This window comes from Colobus angolensis, unplaced genomic scaffold (assembly GCF_000951035.1).
Source record: "Colobus angolensis palliatus isolate OR3802 unplaced genomic scaffold, Cang.pa_1.0 Scaffold373, whole genome shotgun sequence".
NCBI lineage: Eukaryota > Metazoa > Chordata > Mammalia > Primates > Cercopithecidae > Colobus > Colobus angolensis.
In genome coordinates this window covers 357,993-385,258 of record NW_012117077.1, presented here as the reverse complement: position 1 = coordinate 385,258, position 27,266 = coordinate 357,993, and the positions used below count along the sequence as shown (strand labels likewise).

The 27,266-nt window shown below is 37.2% G+C and overlaps 1 pseudogene; it reads left to right on the top strand.

Annotated features, from left to right (window-relative positions):
- The first annotated feature begins 3,308 nt into the window (after window positions 1-3,308).
- On the top strand, window positions 3,309-9,970 carry LOC105520227 (annotated as a pseudogene).
- Window positions 9,971-27,266: the final 17,296 nt, after the last annotated feature.

Below are 27,266 nucleotides of genomic sequence, written 5' to 3'. Positions count from 1 at the left end.
AAAATCTAAAAATAATTCACTAAATTTTCATTGAATTGTCTAGGGCACTCTTTGCAAGTATCCTGCACTTTAGTTGATTCCTGTAATTGACTATTATATCATGATAAATAAAAATAATCTATCTTCGTCATGTATCTGAGGCAATTATTTCATCTTCACACTTAAAATGTTTATTAGTTTCATTAAATTAACACTTTCCAAGAATCAAATATCCTTCCCCTTTAAAGGGCTTCTTCCACATTTTTTTGGAAAAATTACGTCTTTGACATCTTCTCCTAACTTTTAAGACATACCTTCTCAAAGTCAGTTTTGCATATTACAGAAATAAATTATTTAATGCAGTCTTTCAACCGGAACTAATGCAAAATCACTCAGAATGGAACTGCTTTCCACTGCGTATTCAAAATTCCATTTTATGAGAACTAATCACACAAAATGTGAAATTTATTTTACACATTAATATGCTCAATGGCACAGCTAAATTTTCTGATAATAAAACACTATTACATTGCTAGAAAAAATATGATATAGAAATCATTTGGTTAATATACTGATAAATTCACTTAGCTATATTTTTTAATTTAGAAATTTTAAATATATGCTTTAGAGTGAAATTGACTTGCAATGTTTTGTACTATCCTTATTTGATTTTGATGTCAATGTTACAGTATTTTTATGAAATGAGATGGTCAGGTTTTCAACTTTTTTATTTTTGCCCAAAAAAATAAATTTTTTTAAAATCTTTTTTGGGCAAAAATAAAAAAAAAACAAAATATTTTTTCTTAAAATGGTATTATAATTCACTTTTAAAACCATTTGTGTGTAGAGCTATTTTTGTGAGGCAGAGGGTATTTCTTGAGCATTTTTATTTATTTAATATTCTTTGCATTCATCTTTTAAAATATATTCATTTGCTTCATCTTTCAAACATTTGCATATGGATTTCATATTATTCTATTAGGTTTTTAAAATCTCACTTATATCTCAACTTATCAACTTTATCCTGTATTTTATTTTCTTGCCTTATCTCATTTATTTTTTATAACATCTTTATTGAGATATAATTTACATGCCATACAATTAACCCATTTGAAGTGTATAGTTTAATGGTAAAATTTTGTGTATATTCACAGGGTTGAACAGTCATCTCCACAATGGAATGTAGAACATTTTCATTCTCTCCCCCCAAAATTTCATATGCTTAAGTTAGTATGCTGCAACTCTTCTATCCTCCAAACATTTAGGGAATCAGTAATCTACATTCTGTCTCTATAGATTTACCTATTACGAGCATTTTCTTTAAAGGGGATCATATAACACACAACCTTCTGTGTCTGTTTTTTTCTCTCTCACCATAGTGTTTCCAATGTTCAATTATGTTGTAGCATATATCAGTATTTAAGTACATTTTAAGGTTAAATAATATCCCATCTTATGGAATTAACACATATTACATTTTACTTTACCATTATCAGTTGGTGGACATTTGGGCTATTTTCACTTTCTGGCTACTATAAATAATAATGTGAGACATATTTGCATACCTTTTTTACTTAATCATGTGTTTTGAGTCTCTGGAAATCATCTAGATAACTAAGAGTGAAATTTATGAATTGTATGTTAACTCTATGTTTAATTTTTGAAAGAACTGTTCAAACTGTATTTAAAGTGGCTGCACAATTTTAAATTATCCTTAATAACTCATGAGGGATCTAATTTCTCCATATTTCTTGCTAGCACTTGTTATTAATGTCTTTTCGATTATAAACATACTTGTGGATGAGGAGTGGCATCTGTGTGGTTTTAACTTGCATTTCCCTAAAGACTAGTGATGTTGCACGTTTATGGTCTTATTGGCAATTTTATATCTTGTTTGGAAAAATGTCTATTTGAATGTTTTACACCCAATTTTGCTTGCAATATTAATATTTTTATTGAGCTATAAGTGTCTTTATACATTCCAGATTTAATTTTCTTAACAGATACATGATATAAATATCTCATTTGTGAATTATCTTTTCAGTCTTTTAAAGGTAAGTTTTTAATTATGAAATCCAACTTATCTATATTTATATTGGTTGCTATGCTTTTTGTATTATCTCTAAGAAACAATTGCTAAATCCACGGTAATGAAGATTTACCTCTGTGTTTCCTTCCAAAAGTTTTATAGTTTAGGTCGTGCATTTAGGTCTTTGATTCATTTTGAGTAATTTGTGTACATGCTGTGAGAGAGAAATTTAAATTTATTATTTTGCATGTGGATATCCAGTTGCCCCAGCACCATTTGTTAAAAAAATTTTCTCCTTTTAAGTGTTTCAGCACACTTGTGCTAATCAACTAACCATAAATGTGAGAGTTTGTTTTTGAGTTTTTAATTCTATTCATTAATCTATGTGTCTATCTTTATGGTATTACCACACAATTTTGATTACTGCACTTTGTAGTATGTTTTGATTTACTAAATTGTAAGTCCTTGAACTTCCATCTTCTTTTTCAAGGTTGTTTTGGCTAATTTGGGTTCCTTGAGTTTTCATATACATTTTAGAATCAGTCTGTCAGTTCCTACAAATAAGTCAGCTTGGATTCTCATAAAAATTATGTTGGATTTATAGACCAATTTGTAAATCATTATCATATTAGCAGTATTGTATTTCTACTTTTTAAGTTCATGTAAAGTGTGTAATTACTGGCAATATTTCTGTAAATTTACCTGTGGTATTAGAAATGAATTCATTACCATGAATAATATCCACCTTCACTATATTGACCAATTTTCCTAAATGACTCTTTCTATAATTTAAAGAGAAATGAACCAATAAATATGATCCCTGCAAATTACTATTAATAAGAGTTTATTATTTTGATAAATTAATTGCACATTGATTTTATTGGCTAAAATTATTAGTATATCATCCCAAATTCTATATCTGAACTCCCACCATAAGCAACTGCAAAACTGGACAGATAGATAAAACAGCTATCTTCAGGCAGTGTTTAACAGACAATTCAAAAATATAATCCTTGAGAGAAGCATATCAGAATTCCACGTTTAATTTGACTTTTCCCTGTGGGACATTTCCTGAGTAGCACAAGAAAATGGGCCCCAAATAGACAACAATGGTCACACAGAGAAGAGAAAAGAGAGTGGGGTTTAACATTGTTGGATGCCAGAGAGGAAGGAGTTGCACACGGAAGAGTTAATGAAATCTGCATGGAATTCCTTGGTGTCTATGGCAGAATATAAGTCTGTATATATTATACACAGGTGAGCAGGATGAGACTCACTGAGTTCTAGAATAGAACGTATAATGAGGATTTGTGACAGGAACAGAAACTGTGGAGTTTATGTAGTGCTACAAGACATTGGAATTCCAAGTGCCCAGAGCATTAAGTTTATGTTAAACACTTTTTCATTAAGTGTAAATCTAGAAAGGATGCAAATTAGATGTAGAAATACCCTAACTCTAAAGTAAGAGCTGCATGCACTCTTATACAATCTAAAGGAAGATGCAGAAATAAGAGAATTTTTTTTAAAAGCATAACTAGAGATGATAAATATGAGAATTAGCAGGCAAAAACATTAGCACAGTTATTACAGTTATATTGAAAAATCAATGATTTAAATTTAAATATGAAGATGAATATAATGTGTGATTAAATAGCAAATCTAAATAGAAATATCAAAATTATGAAAAATTCAAATGGAAATTTGAAGTCAGAAAAATATGATCCAACATTTTAAAGAAATTACTAAATGGGCTTGATAAAAATACAAAGCAGAAAACTGAGTGCATTTGAAAACACAATAACAGATTCTATGCAACATAGATAAAAACCAAGATATAACAAATGAACAGCATCACTATCCAGTGTTTTCATATCAAATTATCTAAATATGTGAATTTGAATGAGAAGATAGAGAGTGAGGCACAGAAAAGTGTTCTAAAAAATGGTAAAATATTGACATTAATTGAAAGGTATACACCCATAAGCCCAAAAGATAATAACAAACTGTAAGTTGAATAAACTAAAAACAAAACAAAACAAAAACACACCTAGGCACAATATAGTTAAATACACGAAAGCTAAATAAAAAACATTAAAAGCAGCCACATGAAAAACATAGATAATTTACAGGATACAAAATATTTTAATGTCCTATCATCAGAAACATCATATGTCAAAAAAACCCACTAAAACCAGAATATATTTAAAATAGTGAAATAAAATTACTATGAAACTAGAATTTAATATCCAACAAAATACTCTTCAAATATGACCAAAAAAATTTATATCAACAAAAGTTGTAACAGTTTAACACCAGGAGATCTGAAATATAAGAAAATATATATATTAAAAGGAGTTCTTCAGGCTGATTTTAAATTATATCAGGGAGAAAATTAGATATATGAAAAAATGAATAATGCTAATGGTAAATATGTGGATAAATATAAAAGAAATTCTGTTTACTAAAAGTGTTATGAATTATGAAAATAAAAACAAAGCATAATGGAGTTTATAACATATAGAGGTAAATTGTATGATACTGTTGTAACATTCTTATATCTATGTACAATGGCTGTAATTTAAGGTAATTACAATAATTTTAATCCTAAGGGAACAATTGTGACAAATAAAAGCAATTATGTGCAAATAAAGCCGATAGAGAATATTAAATTTATGTATTTATGTATTCAAAGGTATAAAAAAAGATTAAGAAGCAGAATGAACAACAGGGCAAATAAATAACGAAATGCTAAGTGATTGACTTAAAAAAATTACACCAATAGTTACAAAAATTGAAAAGGAACTAAATATATTTTATAAAAGACATACACTGTAAGCCTGGATAATAAAGCAAGACCCTACTATAAGCTGCTGAACCAAAAAAAAAAAAATAAATATGAGAACACAGATAAGTTATGAGTAATCTTTCAAAAAATCTGTCCTACGGTGAACATGCATCATAGAAAATACTGGAATGGTTACATTTGTATCTTGAAAAATGAACTTCAGGCTGGGTGCAGTGGCTCACATCTGTAATCTCAGCACTTTGAGAGGCTGAGGCAGGTGGATCACGAGGTCAGGAAATCAAGAACATCCTGGCTAACACAGTGAAATCCTGTCTCTACTAAAAATACAAAAAATTAACTGGGTGTGGTGGCACGCACCTGTAATTCCAGCTATTCAGGAGGCTGAGGCAGGAGAATTGCTTGAACACAGGAGGTGGAGGTTACAGTGAGCTGAGAAAGCACCACTACACTCCAGCCTGGGTGACAGAGCAAGACTCCATCTAAAAAAATGAATTTCAATACAATAATATGACCAAAGATAAAGAAGATAATTGTATAATGACAACCTGACTAATTTATCAAAAACATGTAGAAATCTTAAATATGTATGCACCTTAAAATACAGCTTAAATTAAATAAAGCAGAAACAGAGAATTCAACACAAAAGGACACTTTCAGCAAAATTATTGGAGATACTGGATATTAGCACTTCTCCTGTAGTAATTGATAGGAAAAAAGTAGGCAAAAAAAAAAAAATGAATAAGGTTATATAGGAATTGAATCAATTCTATCACCCCATTAAACTTAACTGGCATGTGTAAGACATTATACCAAACTGAAAATATGCACTCTTTGAAAGTTCATAAGGAGCATTCACAGGGATCATAAACTGAGTTACAAAAGATTCCAAAAACTTTTAAAAAATAATTCAGAACATGCTTTCTTAGCAAAATGACATCAAGGGAGGATTCATTAACAAATTCATGTAATTGAAAAAGCAACAAATATTTGAAAATAAAATAACACTTTTAAATTACACATCTATCAAAGATATAGGAGAAATTTTAAAATATCTTGAATTAAATTATCCTAAAATTACAAAAAACGTAAGTGCATAAAGTAAAACATAAGCTGTGTTTATTGTTTAGAAAAATTTGTGAAATTCAACTTGTGTCTAGTGTTTAGTTTTCAAGAAATTCTTTAAACTGTTGGATCTTGAAAACACTTAGAAAAATTATAACGTCCTAGTTACCCTGATAAACCAAAAAATAAAGCATAATTCACCACTGTTAGGAAAAATGAGAGAACATAAATCTTATAGAACCTAAAATATAATAAATAAATTTTATAAACAACTTTATGCCAACAATTTGACAACTTAAAAAATATGAACAAATTATTTGGAAGACACTTGACCCAAACACAACTGTCAAATTCATTGAGCCCATAATTTTAAACAAAAATGCCAAAAAAAAAAAATCCTTTTGGGCCAAGATGGTTTTATTGGTGAATTATATCAAATATTTGAGGAAACACTTTCCGAAAAATAGATGAGAAAGAACAACTTTCCAACTCATTTTATAAAGTTAGCATAACCCTGATTCAAATATCTAACAAAATACTTCCTTAGATATAACTGGTTTCTGGTTTCCAACGGACATTCAAGGAACTTGAAAGATGTGACCAAGTTAAAGAAACTACCAAATCAACAATATTTCTTAGGTCCTTCAGATAAGTGAGGTGACAGGGCAAATTACTGCTTCCAAAATTGGAGATATAGGTAGAAAGACAAAGAAAATCCAAACTTACTGGACCAGAAGCCAATGAGGAGAAACTTCTGTGGGAACCAATACTAGGGTAGGAAAATAAAAATTGCATTTGACAAATTAGTAGAGGCTCAGTGTGGGCAAACCTGGGGGTAAAATCTCTAGGTGTACCCATTGATACATGAAACCCACACTTTTGTGATTTTTACCTTCAGGAACTGAAGAAAGTTCTCACAGTAAATATCAGAGAAAAAGTACTCTGTGATATCTGTAGGGAGAGGGGGAAAGTAACCATTTTGAATAACACCAGAGTGTTCTGTTCATCTTAAAAAGGCCTGCCCTTAAGAAAAACCATTTCACCAGAACCTCAATGTCAGCCTGTGAAAGCAGTCAGGAGTGGGACTGCACCCTGCAAAACCACAGGGGGCAAACCTGCTCAAGGCAAAGCCATGCAATCCCATTTCTTGCATCAGTGTGACCTGGATGTGAGACATGAAGTTAAAGGAGATCAGCTTGGAACTTTCATGTTTAATGACTGCCCTACTGGATTTCAGACTTGCATGGAGCTTGTAGCCCTTTTTTTTTTTAAGCCAGTTCTCCCATTTGGATTAGTTGTATTTACCTAATGCCTGTATCTACATTGTATCTAAGAAGTAACTAACTTGCCTTTGATTTTACAGGCTCCTAGGTCAAAGGGACTTGCCTTGTCTCAGATGAGACTTTGGATTTGGACACTTGAGTTAATGTTGGGGTGAGTTAAGATTTTGGGGGACTTTAGGAAGAGCATGACTGTGTTTTGAAATGTGAGGACATGAGGTTTGGGAGGGGCCAGGAGTGGAATGATATGGTTTGGCTGTGTCACTGTCCAAATCTCATCTTGAATTGCAGTTCCGGTAATCCCCACATATCTCAGGAGGGACTCAGTGGAAGGTAATTTAATCAGGAGGGCAATCACCCTCATGCAATTCTTGTGATAGTGGGTTCTCATGAGATCTGATGATTTTATAAGGGGCTTTTTCTCCTTTTGCTCGGCACTTCTTGCTGTCACCGCATGAAGAAGGACATTTTTGCTTCCCCTTCTGCCATGATTGTAAGTTTCCTGAGGCCTCTCAAGCCCTGTGAAACTGTGTGTAAATTAAACCTCTGTCCTTTATAAATTACCCAGTCTCAGGTATGTCTTCACTAGCAGTATGAGAATGAACTAATACAAAGCATTTCTACCTGGTACACCAGATAATTCTTCCAGATCTTGGCTAAGACCAGCTAGCTTGTACCTCTACAAGTCTGCAGGAACCACAGCATTATTGGATTTGGAGTTGCCCTTGAAGCAGATATGGGTTAGATCAAAACACTCAAGTCTTTTCAAGTATCTGGAAAACTTTCCCAAGAAGGATGGGAACAAACAAGGTCAGACAGTAAGGACTACAGTAAATACCTAACTCTTTAATACCCAGACACAGACAAACATCTACAAGCAGCAGCATGATCCAGGAAAACATGACTTCATCAAATGAACAAAATAAGGCACCAGGGATCAATCTTGGAGAAACAGAGGCACGTGACATTTAAGACAGAGAACTTAGAATAGCTGTTTCAAGGAAGATATAAATGAATTCAAAATAACAGGTACATTTAACAAAGAGATGTAAGTAATTAAAAAGAATTAAGGGGAAATCCGGGAACTAAAAATGCAATTGGTATATAAAAATGTATCAGAGTCTCTTAATAACTGAATTGATTAAGCAGAAAAAAGTGAGCTTGAAGAACAGCCTATTTTAAAATATACAGTCATAAGAGACAAAAAATTGAAAATAATGAAGCATGCCTACAGGATCCAGAAAATAGCCTCAAAAGGGCAAATCTAAGAGATATTGGTCTTCAACAGGATGGAGAGAAAGAAATAGGAAAATAGATTTTATTCAAAGGAATAATAACAGAGAATTTCCTAAACCTACAGAAATATATTATTATCCAAAGACAAGAAGGTTATAGAACCCCAAGCAGATTTAAACCAAAGAAGACTATCTCAAGGCATTTAATAAGCAAACTTCCAAAAATCAAAAATCAAGAGAGGATTCTAAAAGCAGAAAAAGCAAAAGATAAAATAACATACTACGAAGTTCCAATATAGCTGGCAGCAGACTTTTCAGTGGAAATCTTACAAGCAAGGAGAGAATGGTGTGAAATCCTAAAATCTGAGAAAGATCTCAGTTAATTTAGAAAGTTTATTTTGTCAACATTAAGAACACACACCTGTGACACAGCCTCAGGAGGTCCTGACGAAATGTTTCCAAGATGGTCAGGTCATAGCTTAGTTACATATATTTTAGGGAGACATGAGATAACAATCAATATATGTAAAATGAACATTGGCTTGGTCCAGAAAGGAGTGGCAATTTGAAGCAGGGTGAGGACTTCCAGGTCACAGGTGGGTGAGAGACAAACAATTGCATTCTTTTAAGTTTCTGATTAGCCTTTCCAAAGAAAGCAATCAAATATGCATTTATCTCAGTGAGCAGAAGGGTGACTTTCAATGCAATAGGAGGCAGATATGCCCTAAGCAGTTCCCAACTTGAATTTTCTTTTTAACTTAGTGATTTTGGGTGAGCAATATACTTTCCTGTCACATTTCCCCTGCTTTCTTTTATTAAATCTTTTGAAGAAAGCATTTTAGAAGAAAATGAGTCTTTGGTCTCTCAGATTTCTTCCTATCTCTCATGGCTAAGATGGTTTATTCCTAGACAGGTAGGTCTCTAGTTATTAGGAAAGGTCATTTTTAGAAGACTGTGGCCTCATGTCCTATGAAAAGAAAATAGGGGGAGAGAAGAAGGGGCCAGGCTTCAAGCAACAGAGTTGCAAGATGCAGCCACCACAGGCTAGGCAGTAACAGTCCCTTGCAATTTCCACCTATTGGAAGAACTCGAAGTAGGCTAGAAAGGAGTAGGAGATGGCACAGTTAGTTGTGGTCTAGAAGATGATGAAGACATGGCACTTATAAGATGGACAGGGATGATAATTGGGCCTCCAAAGACAATTTATGAAAACCAAGTATACAGCCTGAAAATAGAACGTGAACCTAAATACCCAGAATCATCTCCTTTTGTAAGGTTTGTAACAAAAATTAATATTAGTGGAGTTAATTGTTCTAATGGAGTGGTGCACCCAAGAGTCATATCACTGCTAGCAAAATGGCAGAATTCATATAGCATCAAAGTTGTCCTGCAAGAGCTTTGGCACCTAATTGTGTCTAAAGAAAATATGAAACTCCCTCAGCCGCCTGAATGACAGTGTTCCAGAAATTAATCCAAAAGAAAAACCACAGGCCCTTCCCCTTTCCCCCCATTCAATTTAAGCAGTCTTCATTTTCCACAGTTGCACATTTTCTAGATACGTCTTGTAGACCCCAAAGTACTGGAAAGGAAGCCCCCATTCAAAGGAAATATATCTTAAGATACTGTAAATGATACTAATTTTTTGTCCATTTGAAATATGTAAGTTGTGCTATGACAAATCATCCTGTCAAGTGTAACCACTGTCTCCATAGTTGAACTTCTGGGATCAAGAAAGTCTATTTAAATTGATTCCCATGATAACTGGTTAGGGCACATCTAACTCAGCTGTGAAAAGACACATCACACAATCACCTTGCTGCTGATTACATGGCCTGGGGTCTCTGCCTACCTACTATCTCCCACCTTCCCTGCAACAACAGCCCTCTAGCCTGGGAGTCCTGTAGAGTAGATGTGAAGGTTTCAGGTCGCAGCCTGTGGGACTAGTGATGGGTGTGTAGGGTGCTTCGCCTGCACCACTGGTTTCTTCAAGTCTTAAATGATGCCACTTCCAAGCCATCATCTTGTCCCCAAGCTCCTCCACTCCTGCTCTTGGCCGAAGCATAGATCGTAACCCCTCCACTACACTCTGAGATTAGCCTTCGGTGAGGAATTCAGGACTTTCCCCATATCTTATCTCCTCTACCTTTATTGAGGAGTGCTGCTTTTTCTTCCCTCCTCCTCAGGTTGCTTTTTGCACCATCAGCACCCAAGACCTTCCATGACACTTCCTTGCTTTGGCCAGAAGCCATCAGACAAGGATGGAAAGAGCTTCTGATTTCCCTTATTTAGTTTTGGAACCATATTTATTCTCTTTCCATCAGCCTGGGAAATGAATATTGGGTCCTCAGCCCTGCCACCCTCTGCTGTCATCAGGTGAAAAGAATAGTCACCAGGGTTACTCAGATCTGTCAGCTTTCAGAGTCCTTGGTGGTTAAACTTGGAGAAAGACCACATGAAGACACTTGTAAGCAATGATCCCTCTGAATTGTTTTACTTTCTTGTAATCGCTTTTGCTTTTAAAAATTGAAGAAGTTGGCTAGGCATGGTGGCTCAAGCCTGTAATCCCAGCACCTTGGGAGGCTGAGGCGGGTGGATCACCTGAGGTGAGGAGTTCGAGACCAGCCTGACCAACATGGTGATACCCTGTATCTACCAAAATACAAAATTAGCTGGGTGTGGTGGTGCATGCCTGTAATCCCACTACTTGGGAGGCTGAGGCAGGAGAATTGCTTGAACCCAGGTGGTAGAGGTTGCAGTGAGCTGAGATCATGCCATTGCACTCCAGCCTGGGCAACAAGAGTGAAACTCCATCTCAAAAAAAAAAAAAAAGCAGAAGTTTTAAACAGGGCTTTTATTTGGTCATACTTGTAATCCATTAGGGTCTAATTTGGAATCTGACAACTGGAACAAAAACAACCTTGAATCTGGTGCATACCTTAGTTTTGGTGCTGCTGCTGCCTCTCAAGTTCCTCAGCAGGGATTAAGAAAGAACCTACTGTGCACAGCACATCCCCGAAATTGGGGGGCTTGATCTCCTGGCAAATTGCTGTGCTTTCCACTTTCTGTTCAGGACCACTAAATGCTGAAATGTGGATGCATACCAAAATAAAAGCTATTCGTTGTGAAAAAAAAAATAGGGGTAGAAAGGGAGAAAAATAACAACAAACAAAAGAACAATTCTGGGAGATCAATATAGTCCACAATACTCTGAAGTCCATACATCAGTAGGCAGGTATGAAAGTGGCTTATGTACATAAATAGGTTGCTGTTATTTTCTTCTGAAGACTAAGTTATCTAGCTTCAGTTCTCAGGGATTTATGAAAGCACAACTTAGCTTTCAGTGATTTCAAATTAATAAAAATGAAAAAAAAGGAAAAAATTGAATATATTATTTGCAGATTGTACCCAATAAAAAGAATTGGGTCCAAACTGTAGAAAATAAAAACATTAGGCAAGACTAGAATTTAACAAATGGTGTACTATAGTTTTTGAAACATAATTTTTCTCTCTCTAGTTTCCCATTTTTGCTAAAGACAAATCATGATAGGACTGGTTTGCTTTATTATAATTTGCCTAATTATTTTTATAAAGTGCAGCCGTAATTATTTTTACATACTTTTTTTTTAATTCTCTTTGATGGAACTTTATTTCATAGAAGAAATCTCAGATAAGACTTTTTCAAAGCCAAATCCAGCCATGAATTTGTATCATTAGTACCTATTAATTGGGTGAATTTCCTCTTTTCTTGAAGTTCCATGATAAACCTAGGGCTTCCAGGACTATCAGAAACTGACATCCTTCACTTACCACAGGTCAGAAACCCTGTACAGGGAGTGCATACACAAAACATGAGGCCAGTTTCTCCAAGGGCTTTATTGGCTCCATAAGTCAAGTTTTATTCCTTAAAAAGAAGTACACCATTCCATTCAAAGCCTTGCTAAAATAACCAGTTTCTCCAATTGTGTCCTGTTACAAATAAAAATAGATTCATATTGCACTTATGCAAATAACTGTATTGCCATAAGTTAAGAATACTCACAAATAGTTTCCAAATTCTTCAGAAATCAGGTAGAGAGAAACAAATATGACCCAAATTTTGTTCATAGGAGTAGAATAAATTGTTAAAAGCTATCAATAACTCAAAAGAAAAGTTTTGAGACTCTGAAAAACAAAGAATCAGAAACATTTTAAGCAAAAAGTAAAAAAAATTAGTTCAGTCCATATAGTTAATTCCTGTTCTGCTTGATACTCATGAATATTTTAGCTCTCCATGAGTCCTAAAAGTTTTTCCTCTATTCTGATGTCACTATCTCCAAAGTTATCAGAAACCTGCATTCAAGAGCACCTGTTAGAGTTTTATATCTTATTATAAAACCACTTACAAAGAGGACCAAAAAAAGACAATAATTGTCTGTGGATGACAAAAAGTTTCAGGGCATCCATAGTCAAAGACACAATAGACAAGGAAATTTGTTACCTCTATGGTACACAACAATTTTAACATAACAATTATGATAATTACTAATAATATACCCTAAGTTATATCAGAATTACAGGAGTTTTCCATAATTTTGGAACACATACCAATAACATATACAAATACAGCCCAAAGAAAACCAAACATCATTTCATATTTGACAATGCTTTCTGTATAATTTTTATACCAAATAAGACAAACTATTTCATTTTTGGACTTTAGGGAAAGTAAATCTTAAAGGATTAATTAGATCAGAAAAGGACATAATTTATAATTTGATTTCAGAAAAGTTAGTCTAATATCAAAGGTTTAAAACACTTGATATTACAAAATACATTATGGTAAAATAAGTCATTCATTTAAATAAAATGCTAACTCAAGGATTTAAAATAGAAGGCAAAAACTTTCATTCTTTGGGAGAGGAGACTTAATTTTCCAAACAGTATTCCCTAATAAAAACAGCATAAAGCCCATTAAATTTGTTTTTCAAAATTTTATAAACAATCTATAAAATTTTAATTTTGACCAAAAGATATAACCTTCATAAGCCTTTTATAATCTTTATAAACTTTATTAAGGAGTTGGTTAATGCTTTAAGAAAACCTTGTTAATCTGACACAGAGGCCCATATGCTGGTCTTGCATCAGTGTGCCTTTGACATTAATGATTAATTTATAGAGAAACTGAATTTATTTTATCTTTCAAAATCGACCCTTACAATCTCATGTGCCCACCTGTTCCATGATAGTCCCTGGGCCTTGAGGAGTTGAAAAGCTTTAGTTTTTTGACCCTGTGTCTCAGGAATGCAGTTTATTTTGATAGGCTCCTTCTATGAGGCCGGCAGATGAGGCTTTGTCAGTGTTTAAGATTTAGTCAGACTCGGCCGGGCGCGGTGGCTCAAGCCTGTAATCCCAGCACTTTGGGAGGCCGAGACGGGCGGATCACGAGGTCAGGAGATCGAGACCATCCTGGCTAACACGGTGAAACCCCGTCTCTACTAAAAATACAAAAACTAGCTGGGCGAGGTGGCGGGCGCCTGTAGTCCCAGCTACTCGGGAGGCTGAGGCAGGAGAATGGCATAAACCCGGGAGGCGGAGCTTGCAGTGAGCTGAGATCTGGCCACTGCACTCCAGTCCGGGCGACAGAGCGACACTCCGTCTCAAAAAAAAAAAAAAAAGATTTAGTCAGACTCAGTGTTCTGTTTATACCCAGGAGTCAAAAGCCCTGTAACTCAATGTCACAAGGACCTTAAAAGCATATGCAGGAAAATACACAGATGTAGTATCTTTAATTTAAAGGAAAATTAAATCTCAGCTTTTTTCCTAAGCAAACCAAAATTAATAACAATGATATAGGAATTATTTTGACGAAACATAAAGCCTGTTAGGCCAGTTAACAAGAGGCAAGAGAAAACACTTTCTGCATTACACAGAATATTATGTTGGAAGAAAACATTTCCTTTCGACCTTTAAGAAAACTTACATTTTGAAAGGGGAGAGAAAGCCAAAAAACAGCAAGATGAAATAAAAGTTGAATTTTGCATTAGAAAAAGTTAAAATCTCTTATAATTTATTAAGAGTAAATAAACCCCTTAAGAAAATTTTATTGTTCTAGCTGATAATTTAGTGTATATAGAGGCTTTTTTTCCATCAAGTCCAATCTCTAGAAAAAGCGTTATAATTTACCTTTAATTATAAACAACTTGATCATATAAAAGTTTTTAAATAAATCCTCTTATTGTGACTTACAGATACCATTCATGACATGGTTCGACTTTCTGGTTTGTCCTGAACATCTGTCTTTCTGAAATAACCAGTCGTTTTATTTTAGGACTAAATATACCATAAAAATTCTTTCTCATATAAAATTATTTCTCTTTAAGCTTTCTTACCACAAGAAACTCTTTATTTTTTATAAATTTCTCTACATTTTTCTTATTTCCTGGTTCCTTTACTTTGTTTTATACACAACTTTTAAATACATTTTGAATTAGACAAAACTTGTTCACCTTTTTTAGAAAGGACACAACTTTTTTTAGCAAGTTTTCCTACAATATATTTTTATTGGAAAATATGCAAATAATGAAATATCTATTATTTAATTTAATAGAACTTTACATTCTAAATTATGACAAGTTTGTCTGTAAGTATTTATCCCATTACATTTACCTAATTATTTTGTTTTAATTATTTACTGAGATTTTTTATGAAAATTGTGAGAGTCATGATTTAAAGTTATGAAACCACCATTGTAAAATTATAACTGAGAAAGTGAAAAAGATGTGATCTAACTGATTGTATCTTGCTTCTCGTCTCCAAGATGTCCTTGTTCATTCCTGGACTTTTGGAGAAACTTACAGTTTAGCTTTGAAACAAAGATGATAACAGTCCTTTCTCAAAACAAACCTCCTTACTGCCTGTAGACTAGACTGCCTAAAGCCGCAAAATTAGAAGGTACAGTAATTTTACTAATTCAAGATGTAGCCATTTATATTAAACTAATATCAATGTCTTATTTATTAAAAGTTACACAAGCAAATATTATTGTTTTAGGCTGGGTTTATAGTTTTGTAACCCCTGTGCCAAGTTTTGATACCTTATAATACTTGGAAGGGATAAGTATGAAATTGATTGATTAATAAATGCAAGCAAAAATGTATGCTAGTAATTCTTAAGACATTTCTAACATTACTTTATCAATAATTTTAAACTTAGTTCTTAAAGATTTTACTGAAGTTACATAAACTCAAAAAAAACACTTGAGTAGTCTTTTCTTCTTTCCCGATAAAGTATTTTATTTGAATACTTTTATTTTCTCAGGCCAATTATTTAGAGCTCTTTTATATATTTTCAGTAGTGAAACATTGTGTACGCAACACACAAATACAGAGATGTATTAGGTTTGCTGATAGAAGTACATCTTATAAATTCTTAAGACCTCCTTATTTTTCCTATTTTAGACTTGCAAACTCTTGATAACCTGTTTTCTTACCCTGGCAGTTGTCAGCTAAATAGTCCTGTATCTGCATATTAAAGAAAATAACTCAGGTGAAAATCAGAGAGCAAAATTCACATCATAAGGTATGAAGAGAAAGTCTGGTTAGTTAATGGGAAATTAAAATAGATTTAATTGCCAATTGAACAGAAAATTACAGAAGTCTAGGCCTCTAAATACACACACACACACACACACACACACACATTCACAAAGATTCTATAGCTTTTATTTCAGTACTTTAGCATGAGATAAATACAAATTCACTGGCTTGCCAAAACAAACAAACAAATGAAGAAAAACCTGTTAGATCCAAACAGTGGTTTTTATGTCAGTAGAAAAACAACAGCAGATTTAAAGCAGGCAGAAAAGAAAATAGAGAAAAAGTGGACATAAGAAGTCTATAGTTTGTAGGTTGACCTTAGGGCTCTTCTTCCTTAATGTAAATTGCACAAAGACTATCTTACTTCAATTTTACTCTGGCAAGTATAGGTGCCATAAAACCTACAGAGTGCTCCAAAGGGGGTCATCTTCCTTGTTTTCTCCATCTCAGCTCACTGCAACCTCTGCCTCCCGGGTTCAAGCTATTCTCTTGCCTCAACATATTGCGCATGCAGCCTCTTGCAAGTGCTGGCAGGCCACTGTGCATGCAGACAGCCTACTCCAAAGGAACAATCAAGGGAGGAAAAATGCAAACTCCAGATCCATGCTAAGGTAAAAAACTCTAAGTCCAGGGTTAAGCAGGGCACTTGGATCTCTCGTCACCCTCCTGGCCCTCTTCCAAGTGTACGTTGCTTCCTTTAATTCCTGCTCTAAAACCTTTTAATAAACTCTTAACTCGTGCTCTAAAACTTACCTCCATCTCTCCCTCTACCTTAAACCTACTTCTACCCCTAAATTCTTTCCTCCAAAGGGGCAAAGATCAAATTTGCTACATACCTGGATGGGTTTGTTGTTGGTAATGTACTTTGTTGTCATATGACTAGACTATGTTCCCTAGTGGTAGGACACCTTTATGCCTCGCCTTCTTGGACTGGAGGCATTCAACCCTCATATGCAGTTTTCTTCTCTCTGTTTCCTCTCCTGTTTACTAACCACCGCCTCCCCACCCCTAGAATGATTTCTCTCAGTGACAGTGGCTCTGCTTCCCCTGGCTGATCTCTCAGCTCACCCTGACGGGTGGCTCATGGGGATGGGAAGGAACTTGGAGTCTGCACTGAGTAGACCTGAGACACTAATGGCCCTCACGGACAGGAGGCTTATGGGAGTGGTAGGGCTAAAGCCTAAGACTATGTGACGTTTGGGATTTCCTCTGCTTCTTGAACTATAATTAGCTGTTTCCCAAAAAAAAAATGCACATCACCTCCTTTCCTGTTTTCTCTGTCTATATCCTGAAATGGCCTTGTACACCTGCTGGACTGTCTACCTTGGGGAAAAGTCTGCCTTTTCTCTGCTTTCACTTTGCATGCTGTACAACTTCCTTTTATTTGTGCACCCATAGCTCTTGCTGTGTCTGCCTGACAGCCAAGAGACAAGCTTCATTGCACATATCCCCTGAGATTTATCCTTTGTTTTCCAGATCAGATAACCTCCAACCCTTCCTCTGTCTGTTGACTCCTTGCCTGGAAAGGGACTAATCAGAACCCCAGCTCTACCAGCTTCTAATGGCTTTCTGTATGTTGTTTGTCCCTATTGTGCTCCAAGGCTAAGATTTTCAGTTTCTTGTGAAGTGGTTCGTCCACCTGCATAGGATCTCACTCTGTGGCCCTTTTAAGGACCCCACCAACTTGCTGTGAGAGGAAAATAAAATGCTTTTATTGCAATTTGTGAGCCCTTATCTCAAGCCCCAACTCCTTCAGAGGTTCTTCCTTTACATCAAGAAGGCAAATAAAAGTTGCAGTCTCCAATCCAAAGGCTACTGTTTTTGTGAACATATAAAGGCTTTACATGAGTCTCCCTCTTGTTTTCTCCTGCTTCTTTCTTCAGCAGAGGGATTGTCCTGTCCATTTAAGCATTTGTTCTGCATGTTATCCCAGGAGGCAAAGGAACCCCGAATATAAATTTTCCTCCATTCCTTTAACTATTTCCATGCCCTTCTCAATATGCATCAGAACCTTCAAGGTTATATTTGAAGGGAGGGAAGTCCAGTCCCCTTGCAGCAGTTAGCTGAAAAACATGATTCTCATCTACTTAAAGAATGTGAGAAATGGGAATATGAGAAAAGAGATCATCATTTTGTTGCTAGAATGCTCCAAATGAGAGTCACTATAAGGTCATACAGACAAGTAATATAGGATGACCCGAGGACACAGGCGCAAAAGACCAAAGTACCCATAGGACATAGATGAATGCTGATCCCAGGCTCCGGGCACAGAACAGATTACCATAGAACAGCGATGAAGGCAAAGTTATGTGTACCCCATAAGACCAGTTCATTTCAGAACCCCAAGGATGAATAGGGGGCCCCGTGTTCACACTGGTATGTTCTCTGTTCTCAAGTGGGTAATTGAAACTCCATAAGACAAGAGGGGACCACGTTTAAGGGTATCCAGTGAGACCAGTTCATTCTGGAACCCCCAGGATGAATGAGGGACACCCTGTTCAGGAAAAGATAATAGAAGAATAAGAGGGAGTGATTTCTTTTTCTTTTTTCTCCTCTGTTCTCTCTTCACAGATGGGTGATCATGTCTCTGTACTACAGGACATGCCCCTTGGTTGCATCCTAAAGAACTGAGAAAAGTTTGACCACTAAGACTTAAAGAGAGAAAGGCTAATATTTTTCTGTAACAAAGCCTGGGTTGAATACAAGCTCTGGGATCTGGAATCATAGCTGGAAAACAGACAAATTTTAATACAATTCATCAGTTAGATTTGTTTTGCCACCACCATGGAAAATAGACAGATATTCCTTATATACAGGCCTTCATGACCCTAGGAAACTGTCCTGACCTTTATCAGGCTTGTAAAATAAATCCAGTGATGGTAGCAGTCGTATTCAGACAGCCCCCTAAAACTGTTTTGGGAGACCCCTTATTGGGTTTGCACAGGGTTCAAGCCCCATAAAACCTAAGGGTAAAGCTTAACTCAAGTCCCACTGACCGTTCTACTGCATTATATCCTAGTCTCCCAGTCCTGGAGGCTTCCCCTCCCTATCCAAGGCCATCCTCTGGATACCACCCCCTTAAGTTATGCTCACTTCAGGAGGGTTGTGGCCCCAGTGGACCCACTAGAGTTCAGACTCCATTCACTATGCAGAACCTGAGCCAAATTAAAATGGATCAAGGAATGTTTATGGAGCACTCTGAGAAACACATCAAAGGGTTCCATAAACTGGAATTAACATTTGAACTCACCTGCAGGGACCTATTAGTCATACTAGGGCAACCTCTGTCTAGAGGCAGAATGTGACTCCATTATGAGGCAGCCCAGCAATTTGCAAACACGATGCAAATGGCTGACCCTGGTGGCTACGTTGTGGGAATCACTGCAGTTTCCCAGGTTGATGCCAGCTAAGATTACAATACCCATGGGGGTATGTGGACAAAGAACCGCATGTTCCTCTGTCTGATAGAGGGAATGAAAGCTAGCAGAAGAAAGCCTGTGAATTACAAGTTGTCCTTAATAGATCAAGACCTCTTGAAAACCTCACTGCTTTCCTAGAGAGGCTACAAAGAGCCTTAATGAAACATATAAACCTAGATCCAGAGCCACCAGAAGAGCAACTAGTACAAAAGAACAATTGTCTAACTCAGGAAGCTCCAGATATTCAGAGGAAACTCCCAAAACAAGTTCTTGGCCCCAACACCCATATGCCTGACATCCTCAATATAGCTTTCTCTGTCTTTTAAAACTGGGACCAGGAGGAAGGGGAACTTTCTCAGGAAAGGGAGAGGCAAAAGTAAAAGCAGCCGCTCCAACTGATGGCTGCCCTACATGTCCGCCAGCCTCCTCCATATTGCCTTCAGAATACCCTTCCAGGTAACTGCCATCAAAGCCGGAAGCCAGCCACTGGAGGGCAAACTTCTCCAGTGGGATAAACTGCATGGCTTGTCCCCTCTGTCGCAAGCTCTGCCACTGGAAATGAGACTTTCCTGAGGACTGAAGGCCTCCCAGGACAGAATCGCAACCCCTCATGGCTTTGAGCTGAACGGGTCCTTTCTACACTCCAGTTGGCTCCTGGATTGAGCATCACTATTGAAGGAATGGAGCCAAGGACTGTTTGGATATGGTAGGAAGGACAAGAAGCTTACCTGTTTCCCCAGGCAATTATCCTCCAAATCCTGCCAGGTGATGGGGTTAAATGGGGTTTCCATAACCTGGAGGTTTATTCGTTCTCTGTGCTGCTTGTGGGGGAAAACTGTCTTTTCTCATTTGTTTTTAGTGATGTCAGAATGTCCTATGTTCCTTTTAAGTAGAGATATTTTGTTCAGACTAGGGGCTCCATTAACCTTTCCTCCACAGCCAACACCCCGCTTTTCAAATGCAATCTTATGTCTCAATGAAACCACACACAAAGATGTACTACCCACGGAGCTTCCCATTAATCCAGAGGTTGGGGCCTCAGGGATGCCAGAAAAGATCATAATGGCAACGTGTGTAGTAATTCAGCTCAAGAATCCTTCTAGTTATCCTTGTGGAAGTCAGTGTCCTTTTCAGACAGAGGACAAAGAGGGACTTCAGCCCCTTATAGAAAAAGGTCTAAATATGGATTATTAATATCCTGTAACTAACCCTGTAATACTTCTATCTTGTTAAAATGAGCAAGAGAGAAAACAGGCTAGTCCAGGATCTGCAAATTATAAATGAAGCAGTAGTCTCAATAAACCCAACCCTTAAATAGTTGTAGAAGTACCTCCAGATGCTTAGTGGTTTTCAGTCTTAGACCTCAAAGACTCTTTCTTTTCTATCCCCTAGACTTATTCTTCCAAACTCATGTCATTTTAGTGGAAAAATAAAAAAGGAAAGAGTAAACAGCTCACCTGGACAGTGCTTTCACAAGGTTTTGGAGATAGTTCCCATCTGTTTGGGTAAGCCTTGCCTAGAGCTTTGCAGGACTTAATGCTTGAGTGGGGAGGACATCTCCTACCGTATGTAGAAGACCTGTTAATCTGCTGCCCCACAAGAGAGTTGGAAATACAACATCTAGTCCACACACTAAATTTCCTCACAAACAGAGGGTACAAGGTGTCCAAGGCCAAGGCACAGCTTCTAAGACAAGATGTCCAAAGCCTGGGGATAATCTTGACCCCCAGAGTATGTAACCTCTCCCAGAATAAATACAGGTCATCCTTAGAATATCTACCCCAATCGTCTGAAAGCAACTTTGTGCCTTTCTGGGGATGACAGGATTTGCAGGCTTTGAATCCTGGCATGTGGTGGTATTGTCAAGTCCTTTAATCAGGATCTAAAAGTAAGGTTTAATAGGAACTACTTCTCTGGGAAAAGGATCAGGAGTAAGCCTTTAGGTAGCTAAAAACTGCCCTCTCACATGTCCCAGCCCATGGGCCACCCATACTAGCCAAACTATTTTAGGCTTTTGTCACTGAAAAACAAAGTTTAACTCACGGAGTTCTAATTTAAACCATCGGTCCAATACAATGTCCTGTTGGTAACTTTTCAAAGAACCTAGACATAGTAGTATAAGGTTGGCCACATTGTTTCAGAGTAGTGGCTGCAGCAGTCCTCTACTCGAGGAGGTCCTCAAACTCACCACGGGACAATCAATTTGGCTCCTGAGATCCTACAAAACAGGCACCTTATTAGACATAAAAGGGTCACGATGGCTCACTGACAACAGACTGCTAAAGTGCCAAGTCTTGTTGTTAGAAATCTCACAGGTAACAGTTGAGCAGTATTCTACCCTTAACCCAGCCTCCTTACTTCTTACTACAAGGAGACAATAACTCAACACATTTGTGCTGAGAGACACTTAACCAAGTTTATGCCAGTCATGAAGACTTAAAATATCAACCAATAAATAACCTGTATGAAATATGGTTTTCAGATGGGAGTAGCTTTGTCAGAAATGGAACTAGACATACAGGGTACACTATACTGTGCCTTCACCAAGTCATAGAGGCTAAAGCTCTTTCCCCGGGAACCTCAGCACATCTAGCCAAACGTATCATGTTGATCAGAGCCCTAAAACTAAGGGAAAGAAAGAGAATCTACACAGGTTCCAAATACACCTATCTGGTGCTTCACACCCACGAGGCTATTGAGGAGGAAAGGGATACCTAACAGCTCTGAATACTTCTATTAAGTACAAGCCTCAAATCTTAGAGTCACTAGAGGCTCTTCATCTGCCTCAGGAGATGGCAGTAGTACACTACAAAGGACACCAGAAAAGCTCTAATGAAACTGCACAGGGAAATAGTTCAGTAGACCAAAAAGCTAAAGAGGTAGCCATCTCAAAAGATACCCTCATGGGGGCCTTACTCCCTTCGCTCCCCAATGAACTTCCCACTCTTTGATACACTAAGGAGAAAAATAGATTGGCCACACAACATGGGTGTCAAAAAGAAAACCAATGGATGGTACAGGTTGGGAGAACTTCTCCATCTACCTAAAGCCTCCCAATGGAAAGTCATCAAGATTTTACATGACTTCTGCCACTTTGGAAAAAGTCTAGGGCAAATTTATAAAGGGGTATTCAGTGGGAAGGAACTAAGGAAAACTATTCAATTGTTTGTCAAGAACCTTGTGCACTGTAAATAATCCCCAGAGAGGGAAGCCCACTCCATTAATAAGTCCAGTCCATAGGAGCAGTGCATACCCTCGGTAGACTGGCAGATGAATTTCACTCAGATCCCTGCACACTGCAGGTGTAAGTACCTCTTGGTCTGTGTAGATACCTACATTAGGATGAGTAAAAGCCTGACCCACAAGGACTACCAAGGCACAAAAAATAACTAATTTGTTTTCTAAAGGAACTTATTTCCCAGTTCAGGCTCCCCAGGTTATTGCAGAGCAGTGGTGGTCCTTCCTTCCTTTCCCAAGTGACTCAACAGGTTAGTAGTGCCCTGGGAATAAAGTGGTAACTTCACTCTGCCTGAAGGCCACAATCTACAGGAAAAGTGGAAAAAACCAACCAAACCTTCAAATGCATCCTCTATATACTCTATCAGGAAACTGCACAGCCATGGCAGTACCTCTTATCCTTAACCCTCCCTCAGATCTGTGTTCCCCTGAAACTCCCTTGCAGTTAAGCCCCTTTGAGGCCTCATATGATAGGACATTCCTATATTTTAACTTCTTACTAGATGAAGAAATTGCCATAATCACCCAGGTATGCCTATTCTTTAGCAGGCTTCCAACAGGCTCTCTGGAAATATGCATTACAAACAAACCCAAAACTGGAAGGGAAAAAATACACACCTCTATATCCTCCAAGCTCACCAGATATCATTAAAACTTAGAAGGATGGAATCCCAAATTCCCAACTAACTCCAGTTTGGAAGGGGTCCCTCATTGTTATATTATCTACCACCACAGCCATTAAAGTACCAGTGATTGCCAGCTAGATACATCACACCCAAGTGAAGTCATGAAAACTCCCCAAAACACCAGAGCCAGAACCAGAAACCTCAGCTCCAGAATAGACTTGTGAGTCACTGGAAGATCTGAAATTACTTTTTAAGCAAAAAGATAAGTAATCCCACCAACATTCTTTCACCTCACAATAAGGTGATCCCAATATTAGGAATTTTGTTCACAATTGCTCTGATTGTTATCACTATTTCACCCTAAGTGTAACTTGTACACCACCGAGAGCTCCAGTGGCAGCTTTCTTTGTGGCCAGTTTATCTCACCTTAGATCACCATGGGCCCACACCTGCTTGTTCTCATTTTCATCCCTTTACTAACAGTGCACTAGCATCCTGATTTCCTATTATTGAAAAAAGCTCAGCAATTGCTCCAAAGCACAGGATTCCCTTATTCCACTAATTGCTGGCTATGTTGTAGTTCTTCAACTGAAATACCAGGGAGAACTCATCCAGCCTCACCCAGAGATTGGGCAAGAATAGAGGCAGAGTTACATATTTCCTATCAATGGGACCCTAATCCAAAATGAATGATTGGGTCTGCAAATAGCCTTCTTACAAAAATAATGCAAGATTTTCCTAATATCCTCAAGAAGCCTCCCATTTTTGGATCCATATTTATTAATATTGCCTTAATGAAGATAGCTCCTATATGTGTTATGACCAAGAGAAAAAAAAATGGGAAAAAGAAGAGGGAAAATGGAACACATGTAGATACTCTTCCCAATACCATTTGTAATGTTACATTCACTGTAGTCACTAACCAACAGATTTACCAAACATACCCTCACAACCAATTCTGCCATCAACCAAGATTCCCCAACCCTCTAAATATTACTTTTTCTCAGGGAAGTTTTCTAGATAAATTCACCCAGTTTTGCCAGGAATGCCAAAGCTCATGCAGTACTCAAACTTTCTGGTCCAGCCTGCTGTTTATACCCAATGTCTGCAAACTGCTGACCTCAGCTCTACAGTAGAGTTAAGTTGTACTGACCTAACTCAAAATACTCTTTTTTTTGGTGAGGAGTGTGGGGGAGAATAGAACAAAGGAAACTAGCCAAAGCCAAACTCCATGCATCCAAGTCTTAGCAGGCCTAACTAGCCACCAACTACCTGGTCATATCAGCAACCTTGGAGTTTTATGGAGCTGTCCTCACTCTCTTATTTCATTTTCATATCTCTACTTGTCTTAAAACTGGAAAAGCCTTCCCTTCTATATTTGTGGCCAATCTTTTCATTAATGTCTCCCCACTAACTAGATTGGAACGTGTACCATAAGCTATGTACCATAAGCTATGTATCCCAGGACACCTTCATAGCCCTTGACAATCTCTCTCTTCTAGTACCAATCTATGGGCATTCCATCTTGCCCAGGGTCAGCAGGTCTGACCAATTAATTCCCCTTCCCATGGGACTTGACATTACAACTGGTACAGGCACTGGAATTGCCACAGTCACACAAGCCTCCTTGACCTATATAGCCAACTTTAAAAAGATATAGCTGACATTGGTGCTATGGCTAAAACATTAACAGCTATACAAGAACAGATAGACTCTTTAGTATCCATAGTCTTCCAAAACAGCTAAGGACTAGGTATGTTAATAACAGCGCAGGAAGGAATTTGTTTAGCCTTAGCCTTAAATAAAAAATGTTGCTTTGGGTAAATCAATCAAAAAAAGTACAAGATATCAGGCAACTTATAAATTGAGATTCCTATTTATGGGAACAAACCTGTCAGGGCCAGTTAAATTGTGAAAGAACCTAAAAATGGTTCTTCTGGGTTCCTCCCTTTTTAATATCACTTGTTAGTCTCCTACTTTTGCTCCTTTTTGGTCCATGTCTTCTAAATCTACTAACCCAGGTTGTCTCCTCTTGTCTTCAGGCCATCAAGCTACAGATGATCCTCAGTGAGGGATACTATCCTCCCAACATTCAAGAGTCACCCTCTACAGAGGACCCCTAGATGCCCATCAATAGAACACAACAGAAGTGAAATCATGCTTCTGTCACCCTTAGACCTGGCTGGATAAAACTTTCATCAACTTACAGAGCTACCCTGCCCTGACAGCTAGCAAGAGGCCAAGACCCACAGAACAACGACCACAGCCTCCCTGTCAGCAGGAAGCCATTACAGAAGATGGGCCTTCATTTATTATCCCAAAGAATTGGGTAAATTCTTTGGGAATGTACAGGGAAATGTCAGGGAAATGTTACAGTAGATAATTGAGCAGACAATAGCAGGACAGGAGAGCAGAAGAGCACCCTGCTGCCAAGAATGTCAGGCCACCATCAGGTGAATCAGGTGATAGTCAAGTGCTTGTTAAACTGCCTCTCTAAAGTGATAATTAGTCACAGCCAGTGCCGTGGAAAGACAGTCTCCCAATAGATAGATAAAAAAACCTGGAGCTGGTGATCAGTAGCTTCCCAATAAGATCTTAGGAGTTGGACAAGAAGGCTTAAGCATGTGCACTAAGAGGCAAAATGGCAGAGTTTAACCAGTATATGAAATTCCCCTGGAAATGCTCAACTGGTAAGGAAGAAAATGCCTCAAATGAGCATGTGCAGATTTCAGTAAACATATTGTGTATATAAGTCCTCACAAGTGCTGGCAGACCACTGTGCCTATGGACAACCTAACCCAATGAAAAAATTGAAAGGAGAGAAATGCACACCCTAGATCAATGCCAATGTATAAAACTCTAAATCCAGGGCTGAACAAGGCCCTTGGATCTCCAAAGTCACCCTGTTGTCCCTCTTCCAAGTGTACTTTCCTTTCTATCATTCCTGCTCTAAAACTTTTTAATATACTCTCACTCCTGCTATAAAATTCGCCTTGGTCGCTCACTCTGCCTTAAACCTACTTCTGCCTCTTGGCTGAATTCTTTCCTCCAAAGAGGCAAGGATGGAGTTTGCTGCAGACTGTATGAATTTGCCAATAGTAATTCTACCATAGGGACTGAACCACACAATGCTTTCACAGTGTATTTTACTAAAAATACATTACTCAGAGGCTAGTGGGCAACCCAATGCCAATTAGCCTATTCTGCGATCAGCCCATCCTACATGGGTATCTTATCCCTCAGTGGGGGAGTGTTTATATAGCATTTAGGTGTACAAAATCATACTTTTCTTATCCAAGCACAAAAGAAAACAAGTAGCCCCCTCTAGTGGTAAACATTTACTGTAAGAAGCTGCCATCAGCGACCTCTAAAAGTATTTTTTTCTTAGCCATTACACATACCAAGGTCAAGTTTTTCACAGTGCAAAGTAATTTCTGGTACCCCTAAAGGCCAAAGGGATTGGGTAATGCAATGCACAATAGGCTGAAGATGGCAAAAACGAAGGAGAAATAGGGTGAATTAAATATGATAATAAATTTTAAAAGAAACACACATAGGTACTAAGCACATGTTTTGTTTTGTTTTGTTTAAGAAAAAAAGAAGGTTTTAGTTCATCTAAAGAATTTCCAAAAACAGAATGCAAAAAGAAAAGGCAGAAAGGTATTTTATCAAAACCGTGAATTTGTACCATGAGTGAACCCTAGGCCTTTTGGTGATAATGGTTTGACAATGCAGGTTTATTGATGTAACAAATGTACCACTCTGGTTTGGAATTTTGATAGAGTTGGAGGGAGGTAGGGCAGGAGGTATGTGAGAAATTTCTGTAACTTCCACTCACTTTGTCTGGGACCCTAAACATTTTTTAGGAAACAAAGTCTATTTTATAAATATATAGTCCAGTATTCCTCAAATATAGATAAAGGAAAACAAATACAAGGCAATTTTATCCATCAATGTGTGGAAGTTTGCCCAGGAATTCAAGAGTTATGTAACTTTAAAATATCAATTTTATTTACCAT